This window comes from Mustela lutreola, chromosome 4, assembly GCF_030435805.1.
Source record: "Mustela lutreola isolate mMusLut2 chromosome 4, mMusLut2.pri, whole genome shotgun sequence".
Taxonomy (NCBI): Eukaryota; Metazoa; Chordata; class Mammalia; order Carnivora; family Mustelidae; genus Mustela; species Mustela lutreola.
In genome coordinates this window covers 87,450,196-87,473,808 of record NC_081293.1, presented here as the reverse complement: position 1 = coordinate 87,473,808, position 23,613 = coordinate 87,450,196, and the positions used below count along the sequence as shown (strand labels likewise).

General features: G+C 39.1%; 1 protein-coding gene across 3 annotated transcripts in view; it reads left to right on the top strand.

The window, feature by feature from the left end:
- DISC1 (DISC1 scaffold protein) overlaps positions 1–23,613 on the top strand; it is a 367,278-nt gene that overhangs the window by 314,281 nt on the left and 29,384 nt on the right. The gene's annotated exons all lie outside the window — the stretch shown is intronic.

Here is a 23,613-nt window from a genome sequence, read left to right as displayed (position 1 = left end):
TCTGATTTCCTCTAATCCCTGGTGGTGAAACCCTGTGAGAAATCTGTTCGCTCACTGACTTATTTGTCAAGGGTATGCTCTGACCTTGAAGAGTCCTTGCTTTGGGAGGGAGTAAATATATGGGGATGCTTACACCCTATGACACGTGTGAATATAGAGGTGTGGATATGAGCTGGGATTCACGGGATGAAGATGACAGTGACTGAGACCTGGGCTGTGGCAATGGTCACTGTTAGAAACCAGAGCTGGGAATGTCAAGTTGAGGAAGTTGTGTGATTGGCAGCTAGAAAGCAGGTAGACAGAAAAGCTTGCATATTGTTGCTGTGGGCTATGGGGCCGGCCCAGAACTGCTGTCCTTGCCATCCAATAATCCTTCCTTGATGGATGAGGAAGCATGAACAGCAAGGTTAAGAAGCTTGTTTAAGGTTGCACAGCTGCATGTGGTAAAGCTGGGTTTCTAACCCATCCAGGGGCCCCTGCACGGGTCTCCCCTACAAAGAGAGCCCCCTACCTGGCTAAGCGGCCTGCAGCCAACACTGGCCTGGGAAGGGAGCTGCTGGCCCCCTCCCCCGTCACCTCTGTCTTTCCAACTGTTCTCATGGCATCAGTGCAACAGCCGGCCCCAATCACCATGTGTCTGCATGGGATAGACCCACGTGTGTGTGTGGGACTGATGAGCTGTGGGGGAAAGAGAAATGGGTATTTCTCTGGGCTGTCTGGTGGTTCTGTTGTGCGGGAATTTGATCACACCCTGCACCAGGCATTCCCCTTCTGTTTCGGAGGAGCCTGCCACACCACAGCAGGGGAGAGAGCCCGGCCCACCCTGGCAAGTGACAGTGAGGGCCTTGACAAATGACGATGGAGAGCAATTGCACAGCGCAGCCTGATGGACAAAGTTCGCCATGCACCATGCTCCCTGCCCAGTCCAGCCAGGACCGGGACTGGTATTGGTGCTACGGGAACCCTGTGGTGGGTGGAAGGGAGGCATTCAAGGCAAGACTGTTTGGGAGGAAGGCAGATGTGCTGGTATGCACCTGCTCCTCGACGTCGCGGTCCTCTCCCTGCCCGGCCACCTGTGGTATGTGCTGGCAGCTGGAGCACCAGTGTCTCCCTCCTGCTCTTTGCTTCTCGCACCTGCAGCCTGCCCGTCTCTTGTGCGGAAGCTGTTTTTGAGCTCCCTCGGCCGGAAGTAGACGCTGATCCCATCTTCATTTTGGGGTGCGAGCTCAGCTTGCAGACACGCCTGTTGAAGTTGAAGATCACCGGCTGCGGATCCTTCGTCAAAGTCGGAAACGAGGCTCCGTCCCTTGCAGGCAGCTGTTTGCTGTCTCCTGAGCCGCGATTACTGGAGGGAACGGTACCACCTTGCCGTCTCTGTCTAGGCACCAGGAAAAGCACATATACAATGCTGGAAATAAGAGGATGGCCCGGCGGCTTCCCCTGGCCCCCACCCCTGCCATTCAACCCGGTGCTGCCAGTCTGGCCAGGCTGGTTCACACCCGCAGAGCAGCATGCGAACCCCTTCTGTCTAGAACATGAGATAGTTTGGGGACATTTCTGTATTTTCTTTTCCTAGCAGCTAGATAGATGCATCTGCTCAGCTGCACGGAATCCTCCCTTCCCTAGCGCTTTGGTCCACACGCCCATCAGATCAAATACTTGGGGCATGAGCTCTCCAGCAGGTCCATCTTCCATCTGCTCTGCTTGCGCTTATGACTGAGCTCTCTTTGGAGTGTGGCATGTTCTGAGAGGTAGGAAGGGTGAGATATTTCACCTGCAGTGCCGGGTCTGGTCGGACCCGTCCCTTTTCATTCTGAGTTGCACTCTTGGAAAGGACCCAGGAGGTACACGGAGAGGTGATTTACAAGGCGTGCTCTCGCCTTCTTGTCTCGCTCCTGTTTCCCTTTAAAATTCCTTGGCTGCCCGCAGCACGGGCATGTGCTTCCATTTATCCTGCACCTCTTGGGACTGAATGCGGCCCCTGTGCTTCACAGAGGCTCTGATTAGGAAGCCACGCCCCTGACTTCCAGCTTGCATGGATCAAAGCAGGGCCCCACAATCCATGACAAGGATTCTGCAAAGTGGGGGAAATTTAGCATCAAATTTGACTTTGCCAAATTTGGCAAAATGGCAGAAGGGAAAGAAGTAAATGACTTTTGAAAAAAGATTTATTTATTTATTTTAGAGAGAGGAAGAGAGAGTGTGTGAGTTGGGCAAAAGGGCAGAGAGAAAAGGAGAAAGAGAATCTCAAGCAGATTCCCCCAAAAGCATGGAACCCAGGCCCCGGACTGGATCTTAGAACCCTCAGATCATGACCTGAGCCGAAATCAGGAGCTGGTTGCTTAACCGACTGAGCCAGCCAAGAAACAGATAATTGGTGCCCCCAAGAAGTGGATAGGTTTTTTTTAAAGTTTAACATTTATTTCTTGTTATCAAAATAAAGGATTTGTGTGGTTTCTTTTGAAAGAAAAAAAATACAACAGAAAGGGGTAAAATAAAAATTAAAAACTCCATGTCCCTACCCCAATCATGAGGAAATAAGTATATTCCTCCAGAAATATCTTGCTCTTGCATGCATAAGCGTGTTTGGATACATATGCCTGCCTTTTGTGACTTTTAAGAAGTTCAAATGGGATCACGAAAGAATCCTATTTGTTCTGTGCTTTATTTTCCGTTAATTTTTTCTTGGAAATCTCTCCATTGTAAGAGATAGAGCTTAGCCTTCTGTTTTCAATGGTCTCGTGGTATGCAACAGTGAATGTGGTCAATTCTAGTTTTTTCCATTTGTTTTCCCATCATTTCTCTTGATGCAATTACTGTTCTCTCTCTTTCTCTCTCTCTCTCATGTCTGAATATATTTGTAAGACACATGCTGAGAAGTGGAAGAACCAGCTCGAAGACCAGGTGCACTTTTAATTTTGATAAATATTACCAAATTACTTTCTTTAAAAAGGGGCACTGATTTGTCCTCCACCCCGAAAAGAGCAAACCATACCGTGTGGAGACTCTCATTTCCCAGACGGTACATATCTGCTTTGAATGTGGCCGGTCATCTTGTCATGTGTTTCTTGGCCCCTTGGGTTACTCTTCTGCCCATTCTTCCCGTTTTCTCTTGGGATGTTTGCTTTTTCTCTTACTGGTTTTCAAAACCCTTTGAAGGTTAAATAAAGAATTTGACTCTTGGACTATGCCACATATGCTAGAAATACTTTTTTCCTAATAGGCCATTTGTAGTTTGATTTTCATTTATGGCAGTTTTGCCAAGTAGAAGTAGAAATCTATATGATTTCAGATTTATCACCTTTTTTTTTCCCCCTTTTTGACTTCAAGGTTTTTTTCTTGCTTAGAAAGTCTTTCCCCCACTTCAATGTAGTCAAATAATTTAAAATTTCCATTCAGCTACTAAACAACTTAGAAGCCAGTGGCATATTGAGACCTACACAATCACAGTGGCATATTGAGACCTACCCCGTGACTTTAATTTTTCATGTGGTCAGTCCACTGGGATCACTTATCAAAGAAAGCTTTTCCTTGTTAATCTTTATTAGGATGGATTTTTTTTTTTAAACCTAATTGTTTTCTTTGCTTCAAATTGGAGGAGTCCTTTAAATGTAACTTCCCTAAAAGTTCATTCAGATGATTAAGTACTTACTGAGCTCCGGTTGTGGTTAATACCTTGCTAAACTAGATGCTTCACAGGATTAAAAAAACGAGTCTGCAATATTCTGAAACCTCAGTAAGTATGCCAGTAGAAGAAGATATCTGTACACACAACCTGGACATGAAGGCATGGGGTAATGAGGGTCTTACGAGTATGGCAAAATACCCTGTGGGTTCAGAGAGAGGAGACTACATACAGTGTGGGGATCAGGGAAGAGTTCTTTATTAGAGTGACATTTGAGATGGGTCTGGATGAACTGGTTGGCTTTTAATGGGTGACAATTCTGAAGAAAGGCATGAACAATGGTCATCTGTAATGTGAAACTTGTACATTTATCCCAGCCAGAGCAAGTGGTCCACTTTGCTGACATCTGGGAACGCAGAGAAGAACAATGGGGAAGGAGCCCAAGGCAGGCCTGAGGTCATCTTGGGAAAGAACTCGAAGGACTTTACTTTCCATTTAGCAAGCAATGAGAACCACTAACATTTCTGGAGTGATAGGAGAAGGAACAGGTTGGAAGAGTGAAATATTTGAAGGCAGAAAAGCTCATCACTCTTTGCAACTTCCCTGGGGGTGAAGAAATGAAATGCTTAATTTGGGGTAGCAGTCATAAAGGGGAAATGTAGACCCGAACAATATTCTCAACATAGAGTCTGTGGTTGGACATGGGCATTGAATAAAAGAAACATATAGAAAGTGACCGTGCTTTCTGGCCTTCATTCAACTCACTCTTATAACACATGAGGGCCCAGTGTGTGTCACACTCTGTGAGCCACCTGGAAGAGAGCAGTTGGTGGGACAGAAATAGAAAATGTGAATATAAGTAGGGAAATTAAGAGGAGGAGCGGTGTGATGGGGATCCCTGATGACTTTGACTTCAGGTCTTAAAACGGAGTGTTCAGTAGTTGTTCCAGGTAATTATCTCTCTAGTTATTTCTGGTAGTGTTCTTGTTCCTCCTTCATCCGATGTTTACTACTGAGTGATGCAGGGGAAAAGAGTAACTTGTTACCTAGAGTTTTAAATAGGCTGTAGAGGTGGATTTTAGCCTCCAGAATCCATGGCTGTCGGATGCATTCACAATACGAAAAGGAAGCTGATGAGGCTGGTGATCAGAATAGCTCTTTGCTTTCTGAAGTTACCTTAATTTTCTCACCTGGCAAAACAGAAATCTGTCCCAGCGCAGTTTTCCTTTGTTCACCATTGTGTGGGTCATAACTTGGGCTTGATTAGGCAGTCCTCGCTCGGGGTTGCGACGTGAGGCTGATGTGGCCGTTCTATGAGCTCCTCTGTGGACAGGCAAGGTGGCCCACTCACGTGGTTGGCAGCTGATAGCAGGCCTCAGCTGAGATCGCACCCAATGCCATTGACCAGGTGACTGACGACAGTCTATCCTATTTGGCGATTTCAGAGTGGGTAGACTTATTGCATGACATTTGGCTTCCCTCAGAGCAAGGGTCCCAAAACACATGGTGAAGGCTATATGGCCTTTTCTGACCTAGCCTCAGAAGTTATTGGCATTCCTCTCTCTACGATCCATTGATAACAAGAAAGTCAGTAAGGCCAGACCAGAATCAAAAGGAGAGCATGTAGACTCAATCTCCGGGCTACGGGAATGTCAAAGAATTTGAATTATGTTTTTAAACTTATACAACATAGCAGTGCTACCTACTTCGTAAGGCTGTTTTGAGGATTAACAATCCTTAGAAAAGCTCCTGACCAATAACTATTAATGACAGTGATGGTGGCAGTAGTGGTAGTGATGAAGACAATGTTGATGGTGATGAGTCATTGCATCACCCTTCTGCAAAATATCTTTTATTATTGTTGGCGGGTTGAATCTTGGGTGGGATTAATCATTGTTCTCATCCAGTCTTTATTTTTAACATAGTAATAGAAGAATCATGAAGTAGTAAGGACCACAGCGGCTACATCTTGGCCACCATATACCATGCACATTTTTTTTTAAAGATTTTATTTATTTATTTGACAGAGAGAGATTACAAGTAGGCAGAGAGGCAGGCAGAGAGAGAGGAGGAAGCAGGCTCCCTGCTGAGCAGAGAGCCCGATGCGGGACTCGATCCCAGGATCCCGAGATCATGACCTGAGCCGAAGGCAGCGGCTTAACCCACTGAGCCACCCAGGCGCCCTACCATGCACATTTTAAAGTGATTTTCATTTCATTAGTGCCTCTACAACTCAGGATTTTGAGGAGTTATGTACTTTTTCTACTACTACTCATCTTTAATAGGTGGTATATATAATTTGCAGCTTTCTTTTTATAATCTGTACTCTGCGAGAGGCATGAGATGTTATATTACAAATGTAGAAGTTCAAATGGAGATAAAGTATTTCCCAAAGGTCATCAAACTTTGTAGCAGAGGCTAAACTCCAATCAGAATCATGTGACTTTGGTTGAATCAGCTATGTATTTGGTCACAATAAATAGGAACGTCAGCTCTGATTGGCTTAAACAAGAGTAGGATGGGCATTTGGGTTGGTTGATTCAGCAGTTCAGACTTAAAACCAGATTTTTTCCATTTATCTTTTTAACCATTTCCATTCATAATGCAGTAGCTTTGTCTAGAGGCTGGCTTCATTAGAGTCACAAGATAGATACGGTGGTTTCTTTATTCACTGCTGTTGGGAGAGGGAATGAAAATCTACTCCCCACTGACTACCATCCCAGCATGGATGACAAGACATGGTTAGATTGAGTTCAGCTCAGCCATCTGTGTTACCAGCCTCTGGACTATAAAGGCTTGTCTGGTAGAATGTCATAGGTTGATTGCTTTCATCTAATTACACTCTTTTGAATATCTAGGGAGGGGTCACCATCCAAGATGATCTAAGGGGAGAGGGTTGGTTACCTGAACACTACCTGAGTTCTTTTAGGAAGGATGAAAATAAGAAGGGGTGTTGGCTTAGCAAACAGCAGTGTCCACTACAGTTTCCTAGATAAACGCTCATTTGTATATTACATTTGCTTTTGTCATATTGCATTTGGGAAGAAGACTAAAATGTCCAAATATCTTTGTTTGGGGAAAAATTATGTTAATTTTTCTTTTTTGGAAACTAGAAGACCAAAGAATGAAATTTACATATTTCTTTTTAAAAAATTATTATTTACTTTTCAAATTTCTTTTTAGTGTTCCAGAATTCATTTTTATGCAGCACATCCAGTGCTCCATGCAAAACCCACCAACAGGCTCACCTAACCCCCACTCCTCCAAAACCCTCAGATTGTTTTTCAGAGTCCACAGTCTCTCATGGTTTGTCTCCCCCTCCAATTTCCCCCAACTCCCTTCTCTACATCTTCCCATGCCCTCCGTGTTATTCCTTATGTTCCACAAATAAGTGAAACCATATGATAATTGACTCTCTCTGCTTGACTTATTTTACTCAGCATAATCTCTTCCAGTCCCATCCATGGTGATACAAAAGTTGGGTATTCATCCTTTCTGATGGAGGCATAATACTCGATAGTATATATCTTCCTTATCCATTCGTCCATTGAAGGGCATCTTGGTTCTTTCCACAGCTTGGCAACTGTGGCGGTTGCTGCTATGAACAGTGGGGGTTCAGATGGCCCTTCTTTTCACGACATCTGTATCTTTGGGGTAAATACCCAGCAGTGCAATTGCAGGGTCATAGGGAGGCTCCATTTTTAATTTCTTAAGGAATCTTCACACTGTTTTCCAAAGTGGCTGCACCAACTTGCATTCCCACCAACAGTGTTAGAGGGTTCCCCTTCCTCCACATCCTCTCCAACACACGTTGTTTACTCTCTTGTTAATTTTGGCCATTCTGACTGGTGTAAGGTGGTATCTCAGTGTGGTTTTGATTTGAATCTCCCTGATGGCTAGTGACGATGAACATTTTTTTATATGTCTCTTAGCCATCTGTATGTCTTTACTGGAGAAGTGTCTGTTCATGTCTTCTGCCCATTTTTTGAAGTGATTATTTGTTTTGTGTGTGTTGAGTTTGAGGAGTTCTTTATAAATCCTGGATATCAGCCCTTTGTATTGTCAGTTTTGAATATCTTCTCCCATTCCATGGGTTGCCTCTTTCTTTTGTTGACTGTTTCCTTTGCTGTGCAGAAGCTTTTGATCTTGATGAAGTCCCCAAAATTCATTTTTGCTTTTGTTTCCTTTGCCTTTGGAGACATATCTTGAAAGAAGTTGCTGTGGCTGATGTTGAAGAGGTTACTGCCTATATTCTCATCTAGGATTCTGATGGATTCCTGTCTCACATTGAGGTTTTTTATCCATTTCGAGTTTATCTTTGTGTATGGTGTAAGAGAATAGTCGAGTTTCATTCTTCTACACATAGCTGTCCAATATTCCCAGCACCATTTATTGAAGAGATGGTCTTTTTTCCACTGTATATTTTCCCCTGCTTTGTCGAAGATTATTTGACCATAGAGTTGAGAGTCCATATCTGGTCTATGTATCTGTTTTTATGCCAGTACCATGCTGTCTTGGTGATCACAGCTTTGTAGTAAAGCTTGAAATTAGACAACGTGATGCCCCTAGTTTTGTTTTCTTTTTCAACATTTCCTTAGCAATTCAGGGTCTCTTCTGATTCCATACAAATTTTAGGATTATTTGCTCCATCTCTTTGAAAAATGCCAGTGGAGTTTTGATCGGAATGGTATTGAAAGTATATATTGCTCTAGGCAGTATAGACATTTTAACAATGTTTTTTCTTCTGATTCATGAGCATGGAATTGTCTTCCATCTTTTTGTGTCTTCTTCAGTCCCTTTCATGAGTGTTCTGTAGTTTCTCGAGTACAGATCCTTTCCCTCCTTGATTAGGTTTATTCCCAGGTATCTTATGGTTCTTGGTGCTATAGTGAATGGTATCGATTTTCTAATTTCCCTTTCTGTATTTTCATTCTTAGTGTATAAGAAAGCAACTGATTTCTGTACATTGATTTTGTATCCTGCCACATTACTGAATTGCTGAATGAGTTCTAGTAGTTTGGGGGTGGAGTCTTTTGGGTTTTCCATATAAAGTATCATGTCATCTGCGAAGAGAGAGAGTTTGACTTCTTCATTGCCAATTTGAATACATTTTATTTCTCTTTGTTGTCTGATTGCTGTTGCTAGGATTTCTAGTACAATGTTAAACAAGAGTGGTGAGAGTGGGCACATTCCTGATTGTCATGTTTCTGTTCCTCCTTGTCATGTTCCTGATCTCAAAGGGAAGGCTATCAGCTTTTCCCCATTGGAAAAAGGATGATATTTGCTATGGGTTTTTCATAGATAGATTTTATGAAGTTGATGAATGTTCCCTCTATCCCTATACTTTGAAGCGTTTTAATCAGGAATGGGTGCTGGATTTTGTCAAATGCTTTTTCTGCATCAATTGAGAGGACCATGTGGTTCTTCTCTCTTCTCTTATTGATTTGTTCTATCACATTGATTGATTTGTGAATGTTGAACCACCCTTGCAACCCAGAGATTAATCCCACCTCGTCATGGTGGGTAATATTTTGAATGTACTGTTGGATCCTAGTAGCTAGGATTTTGTTGAGAATCTTAGCGTCCATATTAATCAGGCATATTGGTCTGAAATTCTCCTTTTCAGTGGGGTCTTTGGCTGGTTTGGGGATCAGGGTAATGTTGGCTTCATAAAAAGAGTCTGGAAGTTTTCCTTCTGCTTCAGTTTTTAGAAACACCTTCAGGAGAATAGATATTATTTCTTCTTTGAAAGTTTGTTAGAATTCTCCAGGGAATCTGTCAGGTCTTGTTTTATGGGAGGTTTTTGATCACTGCTTCAATCTTGTTACTAGATATTGGCCTTTTCAGGTTGTCAGTTTCTTCCTGATTCAGTTTTGGAAGTTTATAGTTTTCCAGGAATGCATCCATTTCATCTAGGTTTCTTAAATTATTGGCATATAACTGTTGATAATAATTTCTGATGATTGTTTCTATTTTTCTGGTATTAGTTGTGATCTCTCCCTTTTCACTCATAATTTTATTAATTTGGGTCTTCTCTCTTTTCTTTTGGATTAGTTTGGCTAGTGGTTTATTGATCTTATAGATTCTTTCAAAAAACCAGCTTCTAGTTTCATTGATGTGTTCTACTGTATCTCTAGTTTCTATCTCATTGATCTCTGCTCTAATCTTGATTATTTCCCTTCTTGTGTGTGGAGTTGGCTTAATTTGTTGTTGATTCTCCAGTTCTTTAAGGTGTGAAGATATCTGGTGTATTCTGGATATTTCATTTTTTTTGAGGGAGGCCTGGATGGCTATATATTTTCCCCTTAGGACCACCTTTGCTGTATCTTTTAGGTTTTGGACTGAAGTGTCTTCATTCTCATTGGTTTCCATGTTTAAGTTCTTCTTTGATTTCTTGGTTGATCCAAGCATTCTTAAGCAAGGTGGTCTTTAGCTTAGAGGTGTTTGAATTCCTTCTGAACTTTTTCTTGTGGTTGAGCTCCAGTTTCAAAGCATTGTGATCTGAGAATATGCAGGGAATAATCTCAGTCTTTTGGTATAAGTTGATTTGTGACCAAGTATGTGGTCTATTCTGGAGAAGGTTCCATGTGCACTTGAGAAGAATGAATATTATGTTGTTTAAGGGTGGAATGTTCTGTATATATCCATGAGGTCCATCTGGTCCAATGTGTTGTTCAATGCTCTTGTTTTTTTATTGATTTTCTGCTTGGATGATCTGTCTATTACTGAGAGTGGTGTGTTAAGATCCCTACTATTAATGTATTCATATCAATATGACTCTTTATCTTGATTAACAGTTTTCTTATGTAATTGGCTGCTCCCATATTGGGGCATAAATATTTACAGTTGTTAGATCTTCTTGATGGATAGACCCTTTAATAATGATTTAGTGTCCTTCTGTATCTCTGACTACAGTCTTTAATTTAAATCTAATTTATCTGATATGAGAATCGCTATCCCAGCCTTCTTTTGAGGCCCATTGGCATGGAAGATGCTTCTCTGCCCCTTCACTTTCAGTCTGGATGTATCCTTAGGTTCAAAATGGGTCTCTTATAGACAACATATGGATGGGTCCTATCATTTTACCCAATCTGCAACCCTGTGCCATTTTATGGGCACATTTAGGCCATTCACATTGAGATTATTGAGAGATATGTTTTTATTGACATTGTGTTACCTGTGAAGTCTTTGTTTCTATAGATTGTCTCCATAAATTTTTGTTTAATGATATTCTTGGGTTTATAGAATAAACCTTATTAATAAGCCTTCTTCTCTTTTATAGAACCCCCCTTAATATTTCTTGTAGTGTCAGCTTGGTGGTCACATATGCTTTTAAACCTTGCCAGTCTTTGAAGCTCTTTATCTCTCCATCCATTTTGAATGTCAGTCTTGCTGGATAAAGTATTCTTGACTGCGTGTTCTTCTCATTTAGTGCCCTGAATACATCTTGCCAGCCCTTTCTGGCTTGCCAGGTTTCTGTGAACAGGTCGGATGTTATTCTGATGGGCTTTCCTCTGTACGTAAGGAATCTCTTCCCCCTAGCTGCTTTCAGGAGCTCCTGTCTAAAATTATGATTCATCATTTTCACAATCAGGTGTCTCGAGGTCTTTCTAGATTCTATGATCATGAGGGGAGACCTTTCTGCCTCTAGGACACAAACACTGGCTCCATTCACCAGATTGGGAAAATTTTCATGGAGAATTTGATCAACTATATTTTCTGGTCTTCTTTCTTTCTCCTGCCCCTCAGGGATTCCAATAATTCTGATGTTGGAACATTTCATGGCATCATTTATTTCCCTAATTCTGTTTTCATGCCTTCTAAGCTGTTTCTTCCAGGCCTCCTCCTGATCCTTTTACTCTATCAGTTTCTCCTCTAGATCACTAATTCTATCTTCTGTCTCAGTTACCCTAGCTGTTAGAGAATTTAGATTAGATTGGAACTCATTTAGAGCATTGTTAACATCTTCCCTGGTGTCTTTTGCTTCTGTTCTAATCAATTCCATTTTGTCATTAAAGGTTTTTCTCAAACCTAGCCATTGCCTGGGTAATTGTTAGCCTGAATTCCCTTTCTGACATACTGTTTATGTCCATATCCAATAGCTCTGATGGAGAGGGCACAGTCTCTGAATTTTTCCTCTGTTGGGCATTCCTCCTAGTCATTTTGGTGAGAGGTGGTTGAAGGGATGTGTAGCTGAATGTATCACCCATAGTGCAGGCAAGGTGCACCCTGGATTGCTTCTGTCTACTGGCATCTTATGTCCCCGTAGAGATCCAGAAGTGTATAATTCTAATCTCAGGCTGATTTCATGGGTGATCAGAGTCTTTGGTACATAATCAGCCTATTTTAGGGGACCGGTTGAAACAGCACCTCCTACTTCTCTGTCATCCTGTCTCCTTCCTGCAAAATTTACATATTTCTAATAACAACATTTTTTTAAGATTAGAGATTAAGATTTCAGAAGCACCTGGGTGGCTCAGTGGGTTAAAGCCTCTGCCTTCAGCTCAGGTCATGATCCCAGGGTTCTGGGATCCAGCCCCGCATCAGACTCTCTGCTCAACAGGGATCCTGCTTCCCCCTCTCTCTGCCTGCCTCTCTGCCTACTTGTGATCTCTCTCTCTCTCTCTCTCTCTGTGTCAAATAAATAAATAAATAAATAAAATCTTAAAAAAAAAAAAAAGATTTAAGAAGCATGAGGACTGTAAGTGTTTAAACAATTTGCAGTGACAGTTTAGTACCACTGGGTATTCACATACTTGTTTGATATTTTATTCCATTATGATTCTGTAAGAAGACTTGGTTATTCTTAAAGTTTCCAAAGAACTAGGTAAAATGGTAATACACTTGAGGTGAAAATATTAATAAGTCAAGAAAGAAAGTTTGGTGCCAAGAGTTGAAACCATTGGTGTCTATGTTAGAATGCATTATTTCCATTCTGAAAATGGGTAGAAGCTTGCCTGCAAACTTCCCATCTGTCTTCTCTCTTACTATTATTTGTCATAAATGACACACACATGCTTTGGTTCTGTAAGGATTCAAGCCACGATCAGATGCTTTCTTAGACCTCGTTTTACTTCCAGCTGGAGGAACAGAAGTGATGAATCTCAATTCTGTATTCAAGAACTTTCCCCCCAAACACTGAAATTGTATCTTTAAATTACCTCATTACTGGTTGTAAAACATCACCAAAGATCTCACATAGCTCAAGTAGCTGTGAGTCATTCATTTAAGGAATTATTATTAATGACCTAATTACTCTGCTGAGCAGGAATGGCAAAGCATCTCAAGACTTTGAAATCAACCATTATTCTCTTTGGTGCAAATGAAATCAATAAAAAGATATTTTAAAAATCTAAAGCTTGATGAAATTATTATAGGGGCCATAAGAAAGCCCTGAAATTTTACATCTACGTGATTTACTCACCATTCAGCAGGAGTCTCTAAAATTGGCTTATAGATTTTGACACTTTGATGTGCACATTCTCAGAGATATTTCAGGATGAGCCCACTTGTACTCAAAAACTACACAAAATATAGTTTTTCAAATAGCAAATGGACATGAACTTACAATATGCAAATTGTTATAATGTAGGAAATGGTTGATTGAAGCAGCAAACTTTTTTCCTTAGTTATGAGAGCTGGGCTACTGGGTTTGTCCCTTGAATGCAGCCCTGGCCTCACCACTGGAAGTCAGAAAGATGCTGATGGATCTGTCAAGTTAACAATAAAAAATTACTGAGAACCTGTCAGGCAGCTGAAGGTGATTTGGGCCCCATGTGGGGAAGAAACATGATAAAGTGGAGAAGAAGCTTTCAGACATGCCCTTTTCTTCCAGACGCATTGCCTGGGAAGGCCGGTGACTACCCCATCGCTTCTAGAAACAGACAAGCACCTGCCAGCTGGTGAGGCAGGGAGAAAGGACTGGAAAACCGGCATCAGAGAAGCACTGCCTTGGGAGGGCATCAGACAGATAGCTTGGATCTTGAAAATTCCCCTAGCCCTCCCTGTTCCCTGAGGGGTGGATAATTAAAATGGAGGGAGTCTATGTATTTCTGCAAGTACAGGAGTACAGAATGTTCCACTAGAGGACCTTTTCCCTGAGATGGTGTCCCGCCCACCTGCCACCTACCCTTATGAGGATGGGCAGAAATCAGGGCACTGACATTATCCTCTTCTCCAAAGACTCATCAGTAACCAATGTCCAAGGAAATATGAACTTATATGGAAAATAAATGAGACTTCTTAGGAGGGTAATTCCTTTAAAAGAGCAACAGAAGGACTTACCTGTGATGGTGCATAATGTTCAGTTAACATATTAAATATTTTCCAAAGATAAGGGAGGATATTGGAGACATGAAGTAAAACAAGAAGTCAAGGAGAAACCCAACTGGCAACTTGGAGAAGGCAAAATATAAAATTTAAAAGAAAAACTCTCAGTAAGTGAGTTGAGCAGTCTAATGAATTCCGTGAATTCAGTGAACCAGCGGCTATCAGAAGGCATTTGGATGTATCAGGGACAGAGAGAAGGAAAATAATAAAAAAAATAAATTAAGCAATAGAATAGAGGTATTTGATCAACATTCATATGAAAAGAATCCCAGAAGGAAAGAAAGCAGTAGAGGAGAGGGAGGAAATATTGGAGAGACCAGGCACTGGAAGTTGGCGAGAAGAAGGAAAAGATATAGAGCTTTAGGCAAATGAGCTTAACAGAGTACCAAACAAATAGATAGCATGGAAAAGGGTGAGAGGTAGAACATCTATAGGTTTTAGTTAAAAATTATATATAACAAAGACAAGGAGAAAATCCTAAGAGAAGATCAACTATAAAAGAAAAAGAGTTAGGGGTACCTGGGTGGCTCAGTTGGTCAAGTGTCTGCTTTCAGCTCAGGTCATGATCTCAGGGTTCTGGGATGAGCTCTGTTTTGGACATCCTGCTCAGTGGGGATTCTGCTTCTCTCTCCTCCTCTCCTTCTGCCCCTCTCCTTTGCTTGTGCTCTCTCTGTTGTGCACGTGCTCTCTCTCTCTCAAATGAACAAATAGAATCTTTAAAAAAAAAATAAGAATTAGACTCGGGCTTTTCAATAGCAACATAGTTTGCAAGAAGGCCATGGAGTAATATTTTCAGAGTGTTGAATCCAGAATATTAAGATGAATTTTTATTTAGTGTTTCAATGTGAAATAAAAATGTTCTCAGACTGAAAGTCTTTAAAAGGTTTTCCATACTCAATATTCTTTGAAACATTCTTAGATGAAGTGTTTTAACAAGATGAAAAATAAGTCCAGGAGGACAGTATGAGATATGTGAAAGAAGACTTGAAAAAAAAACTTAGTAAATTTTACTGTTGATGGAATAGAAAACTTATGAAAAAAACAAAACAGGTTTTAGTAAAAAATCTAGAACTAAAATATAACCTCAAAATATATACAAAATGTAATTCTAACCATAGCCCATAAAAAGAGAATGGGACCTGTGTGATAAACCTAACAGGATTATTGCCTTCTCAAATAAATTTAAATTTATTCAGAAAGGGATTTAAATAGGACTCAAAATATCCTAATGGCCCAAATTTTCAGAATACAATTGACCATCCCTTGTAATATAAAAGCACAGCTTGAACGAGAAAAGACAATAACTGACCTCAACATGGTGATGAATCAGATGTTAGAATGGTGTGATGCAGATTTTAAAGCAGCCATCATGAAAAATGTTCTGAGGCATGTGGGTGGCTCAGTCAGTTGAGTGTCTGACTCTCGATTTCAACTCAGGACGTGATCTCAAGGCCCTGGGATTGAGCCTCATGTTGGGCTCCATTCTCAGCAGGGGGTCTGCTTGAGGATTCTCTCTCTCTCCCTCCCTGTGGCCCCACTCCCCTGCTCACACATGCATGCTTTCTCTCTCCCCCTTCTTTCTCAAATAAGTAAAAAAAGTTAAAAAAAATTTCCATAAGCAATTACAAATTCTACTGAAATAAGTGCAAAAAAGGAAAATGTCAGCAAAGGTAGAGAAGTTATAAGAAAGAATCAAATGGAAATTATAAAACTGGAAATACAAAACAGAACATCTCAGTGGAAAGATATAATAGTAGAGTGAAGATGACAGAGGATAGAATCACTGAACTTGAGAACAGAACAACTGAATTAACCTTATATGAACAAAAGAAAATGGACTGAAAAAAGTTAGAGTGCAAGAGACCTGTGGGACAATAATAAAAAATCTAACACATATCACTGTATCCAAGAAAGAGAAGAGTGAAGAAATAATTCATTATTTGAAGAAATAATGGCTATATACATCCAAAATTTGGTGAAAGACACAAACCTACAGATTCAAGAGCTAAGAACATCCTTTTTTAGAATAAATTTTAAAAAATACACACCAAACATATCAGAATTAAATTTCTGAAAACTTAGAAGACCAAGAAATAACCTTGGTCAAGCAGCCAGACAGAAATGATGTATTACTTGCAGGGGCACATTGTTTTGGGTAATGGCGGATTTCTCATCTGAAACCATAATAAACAAAAGAAGTGGCACATTTTTCAAGTGATGAAAGAAAACAATCAACCCCAAATTCAATATCCACAAGACAAAAAATAAACTTCAATCTAAATCTCATACCTTATATAAAAATTATCTTAGAATTGATCATGGACTTACATGTAAAATATAAAGGTATGAAAGTTTTGGGAAAATATAGTAGTGTTAGGCTAGATGTTGAAGACTTGACACTAAAAGCATGATTCATTAAAAGGAAACATTGATAAACTGGACTTCATTCAAATCCTATGTAAAGAGGATGGAAAAAGCAAGCTACAGACTGTGAGAAGATATTTGCAAACCATGTATCTGACAAAAGACTAGTGTCTAGGATAAAGGAAGAATATATTCTTAAAATTAATGGCAAAAAATGTCAATGCAGTTAGAAAATAGGCAAAATTTATGAATAGACATCTCCCTAAAGAGGATGTACAGGTGGCAAATAAGCACTTGAACTGATGATTCAACACTGTTTTACTTGAGGAGGATGCAACTTAAAATCACAGTGAACTATCACTATACAATAGCTGAAAAAATAATAATAGCCTCCAATATTAGGGATGACACAAAGAAACTAGATCACTCATACATTGCAGGAGGGAATGTGAAATGGTATGGTCCCTCTGGAAAACAATAGGGCAGTTTTTAAAAAACGAAATACATAATTACCATACAACCCAACAATTGTACTCTTGGTCATTTCAGAGAAATCAAAATTTAATTTCATACAAAAACCCATATACAAATGCTCATAGAAGCTTTATTCATAAAATCCCCAAACTGGGAACATCATAGGTATCTTTCAGCAGGTTAACAGTTAAGTAAACTGTGGCATAAACATATCATGGAGTACTACGCACCAATGAAAAGGAGTACCTGAATCTCTAGGGAACTATGCAGAATGGAAAATCCAGTCCCAAAGGCTGCACACTCTATCATTCCATTTATATAGCTTTATATAGCTCTTTTGAAGTGAAAACAATTTTTAGGAATGGAGCACAGATAGTGGTTTCCAGAGTCTAGGGATGGGAGGGCAAGGTGGAACAGGTGAGCATGGCTATAAAATGGGGCATAGGGATCCTCCTGATGGTGGAATTGCTCTGTATCTTGAATGTGGTGATGGATGCACAAACTTACACAAGTGACAAAATTGTATAGAACTATACACACACACACACACACACACACACACACATGAGAGGAAGGCTGAGTAAGATCAGTGCATTGGATCAATGTCTATTCCCTGGTTGTGAAATTGTACTATAGTTTTGCAACCTGTTATCATTGCAGGAAACTTGATAAAAAGTACATGAGATCTCTCTGTATTTTTTTTTCATGACTATATGTGAACTAAATAAAAAGAAAAAGGGAGGTAGGAAAAAAAAAGAAATAAAGATATAAAACTTTCTAAAGATCAAGAATCTTGGTTGTAATTAATAAGAAAAATAGCAACAATTACACAATAATGGTACCAATCCCAAAATAAAATCCCAGAAAGGATTTTTATAAAATTCAGCAAGATGTTTTGTATTGGATTTATTTATTTTTTTTTAGATTTATTGACTTTTTAAAAAGATTTTATTTACTTATTTGTCAGAGAGAGCACAAGCAGGCAGAGTGGCAGGCAGAGGCAGAGAGAGGAGCAGGATCCCTGCTGGGCCAGGAGCCTGATGAAGGACTCAATCCCAGGACCCTGGGATCATGACCCGAACCGAAGGCTGTGGCTTAATCGACTGAGCCATCCAGGAGTCCCTTACTGATTTATTTTAGAGAGAGAGAGAGAGTATGCATGCAAACAGAGGAGGGACAGAGGGAGAGAGAGAGAGAAAGACAATCTCAAGCAGACTTTCCACTGAGCATGGAGCCTGACTCAAGGCTTGATCTCATGAATCTGAGATCATGATCTGAGCCAAAACCAAGAGTTGGATATTTAACTGACTGAGTCATCCAGGCACCCCTGGATTGATTTTTGAAAAAAAAAAAAAAAAAAAAAGATAGATAAATGATAGATAGATAGATGATAAAGGTGGTAAATATCTAAGCCAGAAAAAGTTGAACTAAAAGAAAGTTGGAGTAACAATTATAATAGCAAACTAAACAGTTTTTAAGGCTAAAATATTATACTAACAAAGGTCATCATAAACTAAAAAGAAGCAGCAGAAAATGTAATGATTGGAACATATATGTCCAACATCATAATCCTAAATACATAAACCAATCAGTAGAATGGTGGGAAGAAATAAATGAATAGAGAATTACAGTTGGAAATTTAAAACACTTGTCTCAGAAACTGGTAGATGAAGCAGACAAGAAAAAAAGCAAACGTATAAAAAATTTTAATAATGTGCCTTAACTTTAGATGCAGTAGAACACTCATTTCTTTTGGATACATGTGGGACAGTTAGAAAGAGCAATCAAGTGGCAGGAGATAGAGGGAACCTTGTCTAATTTTATAAAGTTTATTCTTGACCATTATGCGATACAATTAGATATCAGCCTAATAGAAATGGGAGCTGGAAAAAACCTTGTCTCTCTAGAAATTGAAAAACATACTATTTAGTGGTCATTGAATTTAAAAGGAATCATGAGGAAAGACAATGGAAGTCTAACTATAAAATTTGTGGGACAATAAAGTTGTAAATTCCAGAAGTTAATCTGGTGCAATTATAGGAAAATATTAAAAATCAGTAAGTTTGACAGTAGGTCTAGAAATGTTTGCTAAATTATTTCCCGTATTTCTCTGCACATTTAAAATGTTTAATAGTTTTAAAACTTAAACATATTTTAGGCATAGTTAAAGTAGGACTCAGACAAAATTTAGAGATTTAAATATATTTACTAGAAAATTAAAGTGGCAAGAGAGGAAGATAAAAAATAAAAGGAAACAAATAAGTTAAGTTTGAACAAGGGAAGCTAATAAAAAGATAATAAATCCAAAGAAATGAGAAAAGGGAAATAGAAAGAGAAGATTAGAAATCAAGGAAATAGAGAACAAAAATCAATATCAAAGATTAACAAAAGGTGGTTCTTTGAAAATATTAATAAGATAGCCAACCTCTGATAAGACTGAACAAGACAAATCAAGAAGAGTACTACATAAAACACAATGAAAAGGAGAATTGCCTTTATGCATGAAAACAAGTTGCTTTAAAAATCAGGAACAAACATTCTAATACATAAGAAATCCATTAGAAAATGGGTTGATTTCTATAAAGGAAATAAGGGGTTAAATTGGACCCGAGAAGAAATAAAAATTTTAGGTGGAGTATGAAAATAAAGACATTGAAATGGTAATAAAACATGTCTTATAAAAGCCTCAGAAAAAGCATGGGGAACTCAAGAAAAGAATAAGCAGGCAAAGAGATATGAAAGGACAATTCACAGGAGATGATCTGAGTGGGCCATGAATGGCCCAGTGGAGAGTTGCAACCTTGAACAAGATGCCACTTTACACCTGTCAGATTGGCTACAACGGGGAAGGTAGAAAATGAGTCTGGCATGCATCACTAAAGACTGTCGCTTCTGGTGTGGATGAGACTCCACTCCAGTTCTTTTGCTGCAGAACATGGCTCAGAAAATCTGTCTTCTCTTTTTATTATTTTAGATAGCCACATAACACTAAGTGGAAAGTACGCACATCATGTATGTATGCTTGATGAATTTTCACGAAACGAGTGCTCTCGTATAAATCACCACCATGGAAAAATAAACCACTTTCAGGACGCTAGCAACCCTCCTTTTGCCTCTCCCTGTCACCACCCCCCGTATCTCCAAAGTAGCCATCCTGATCTCTAACACCATGAATTAGTTTTGCATATTCTCAGATACAAAGTAAATGGAATCGTGCCTCCTCTTTTGCCCAGCCTTATGTTTATGAGATTACCATACTGTTGCAGATGGTGGTAACTTATTCACCTTCTCCTTGGCAGTATGATATTCCAGTAAATGAATGCTACACAATTTATCCATTCTTCTATTCACCGATGTTTGTTTTCTCTCCCAGGTTTCGATCATTAAAATAATACTGTATGATTGTATCTACATTTGATCTTCGTTATTCATGGATTCTGTGAATTTGCCTGCTCACTAAATTTTATTTGTAACCCCAAAATCAATACCTACAGAGGTTTTGCTGTCATTTAGACACATGCAGTGATGAAAAATTTGAGTCATCTGATGTGCATGTTCTCTGCTGAGGTCAAGTAAGGCAATGCTCTGCTTTGGTCCAGTTCTCATATTACGAACAAGTGTCATTTTCATCCTCCATTTAGTGTCATGTTTTTTAGGTGTTTTTACTTTTTCTTGGGGACTTCACTATTTAAAATGATTCCCAAAGTTGGTGATGAGGACCTATCTAGTTCTCCTACAGGCAAGAAGGCTGTTACGTGCTGGATGGAGAAAATAATGTATGGCCAGGCATGAGGTATAGTGCTGTAGCAAAGTTTGGCATCAGTGAATCAATGACACAGTCTAAATAAGGTGTCTTCAAGCAGAAGCATGCATAACAAAGTTCTAGAGTGATTGGTTGATGAAAATGCTGTGACCAGAGGCTGGCAGGAACTTGACCCTCTGTTTCCCTGGGGAGCAACTGTTTAGTACCAGCTGGTTCAGTGCTCATGGAGGCTTTATAGAACATAACTACTATGGATATGAGAATTGACAGTGTATGTATTTCATTGAGTATATACCTAAGAGTTGCATTGCTAGGTCTTAAAGATTGACATTACAAAGATTTCGAAGACATTGCATTCGTGCTCGATCCCACCATCAGCATATGAGAATACTAACAGCTCTGTGTCTTTTCTGACACTTGGTATTGTAAGACTTTGAAATTTCAGCCATCTTGTTGATGTGTAGTATATTGTATTGTGGTTTAGTTTGCATTTTCCTGATGATTAATGGTTAAGCATCCTTCCATAAGTTATTATTGGCCACAAAGATGCCCTCTTTGTGAAGTGTCTCTTTTAGGTCTTTGCCCTTTTAAAAAAGTGAGTTGTCTGTCTCTTTCCAATTGACTTGTAGGAGTCCTTTTATATTCTCAAACCAGTACTTTGTTGGTTATGTGTGTTACAAATAATCTCTCCAACTCTGTGGCTTATGGTTTCATTCACTCAGTGGTGTTTTTTCACGAATATATCAGTTTGTGATATAACTGAGGTCAAATTTACCATTTGTTTTCTTTAAGGCTTGTCCTTTTTATATCCTGTTTAAAAGAGCTTTGCTTACTGTGAAATCATAAGGATATTATCCTATATTATCTTCTAGAGGTTTTAATGTTTTAACTTTCACATTTTGATCTACAATCTACCTGAAATTGATTTTTTTAAAGATTTTATTTATTTGACAGACAGAGATCACAAGTAGACAGAAAGGGAAGCAATGGGGGGGAGTAGGCTCTCCCCACAGCAGACAGCCCAGTGCAGGGATCCAGGGACCCTGGGATCATGACTTGAGCTGAAGGCAGAGACTTTAACCCACTGAGCCACCCAGGCGCCCCTGAAATTGATGTTTGTAAAGTGAGCCAGTAATCATGATTTGATTTTTTTTCCTATAGTGATATTTATTGACATAAGTACAGTATATTGAAAAGACTGTCCTTTTCCCACTGAAGACAATTATTGTCTTTAATAATGATTTCATAATGTATCATTCTTACCCTTTAACTTGTGATCAGTTTGTATCCTTATATTTAATGTATTCCTTTTGTAAGCAACATATAATTACATTTTGGTTTTTTAAAATTCTAGTCTAAAAACTATGCCTTTTAAATACAATATTTGTCTATTTATATTTAATGTAAATCTTAATATGTTTGGGCATAAATGTTTCTACTTTTACCATTTTTCCCATCTGTATCATGTTCATTCCTCTCTCCTTTATTGCTTTGATTAAAAATTAAGTATGTTTATTTTTTAAAATGTTCCTTCATATTAGCTTGTCAGTTATACATTATTTTAACCTCTCTGTTTTACAATTATCATAGAGGATTACATTTGAATCTTTGACTTTTTAAAGTCTGATATAAATGAGCACTCTTTTGCTTTCTGGACAACACAAGGTCCCTTTTTCCTTTTGTGCTGGTTGTCCTGTATTTTAATCTGACACATATTTTAGACTGCAAAAGAAATTACTGATGTTTCTTACATCTACATTTACTTAGATTTATCCACATGTTTACTCTTCCCATTGTTTTTTGTTTCTTTATGCACGTCCTTGCTTTCAGCTGGGATCATTTTATGCTGGATGTGTTGTCAAGGAATTCTTTCAGTTCTTATTTATCTGCAAATATCTTTATTTTACTTTTACTTTTGAAGGAAATTGAAAATGATTGTATAATTTATAGATTGACAGTTATTTTCTTATAGCATTTTAAAGATGCTGTTTTATTGTCTCTTGGCTTCTATTACTCATTTTATTGTTCTTCTGAAGTTAATGCCTTCTTTTATCTACCTGCTTCTTTGGTGTTCAGTGTTTTCACTAGGATGATGCAGGTGCATTTCTTTTTTTTTTTTCTTTGATTTTTTTTCCTCCCCTGTTTTAAAATTGTAGTGTTTTCTGAATGTGTAGTTTGATGTCCCTTGTCAATATTTTAACATCCTTCATTCATATCTCAATAATGCTGTTTCTGTCTCATTCTTCTTCCTCCTGAATTCATCATTTATAAATGAATAGGCTTTAAAATAATGATGATTAATATGTTTAAGTAGCTAGAGGTCATGATGGATAATTAATTCCACCATAGAACTGAAATGTAGAAAAAAATGAAATAAAAATTATAGAACTGAAAACTAAAGTAACTAAAATTGAGAACACAATAGATAATTGAACAGCAGATTAGACATAGTAGAAGGAGGGGTTGTTAAAAGGAAGATAGATGTCTAGAAAATATCCAGCTGGAAGCTGAATGGATGGGCGAAAAATGTGTATTTTCCTATAAAATCCCAGGTTTTTTACTTTTCATGAAAAATCACAATTTTTTTTGGTGAACATCAAACCTGTATTCCTTTAGTTGGAATTGAAATTGTAGTTGGCCTGGGCTGATGAAGGGCTCCTTGTAAATGGGTATGCTCTTCTTACTAGCCAGAGTCCATTCTGCTCTGTTGTTTTCTGTCACTGAAGCTACTGGTCTGGTGCTAGGCTTTGTATTACCCATGCACTGCTGCACTCAGTTACCTGGGTGAGTAGGTACTGGTAGGTGGGCATGGTGGGGAGGGACAGCCTAGGCATATGAAAAAGCACTTAGCTGGGGGAGTTGGAAAAGTCTAGGGACTCAAAGGAAGCCAGCTGGGCTGGAGCACAGGCAGGAGCAGGGGCTGTGTTGTACTGGACCACTGAGTCTAGAAAAATACACCAGATCTTGGATGTCCTTGCAGAACCAGTAGCTAAGAAGGACCGCTCGTTATTTCACTGCTACTTGTTGGTATAAAGATTTGACCCCTCTCTATCTTCTG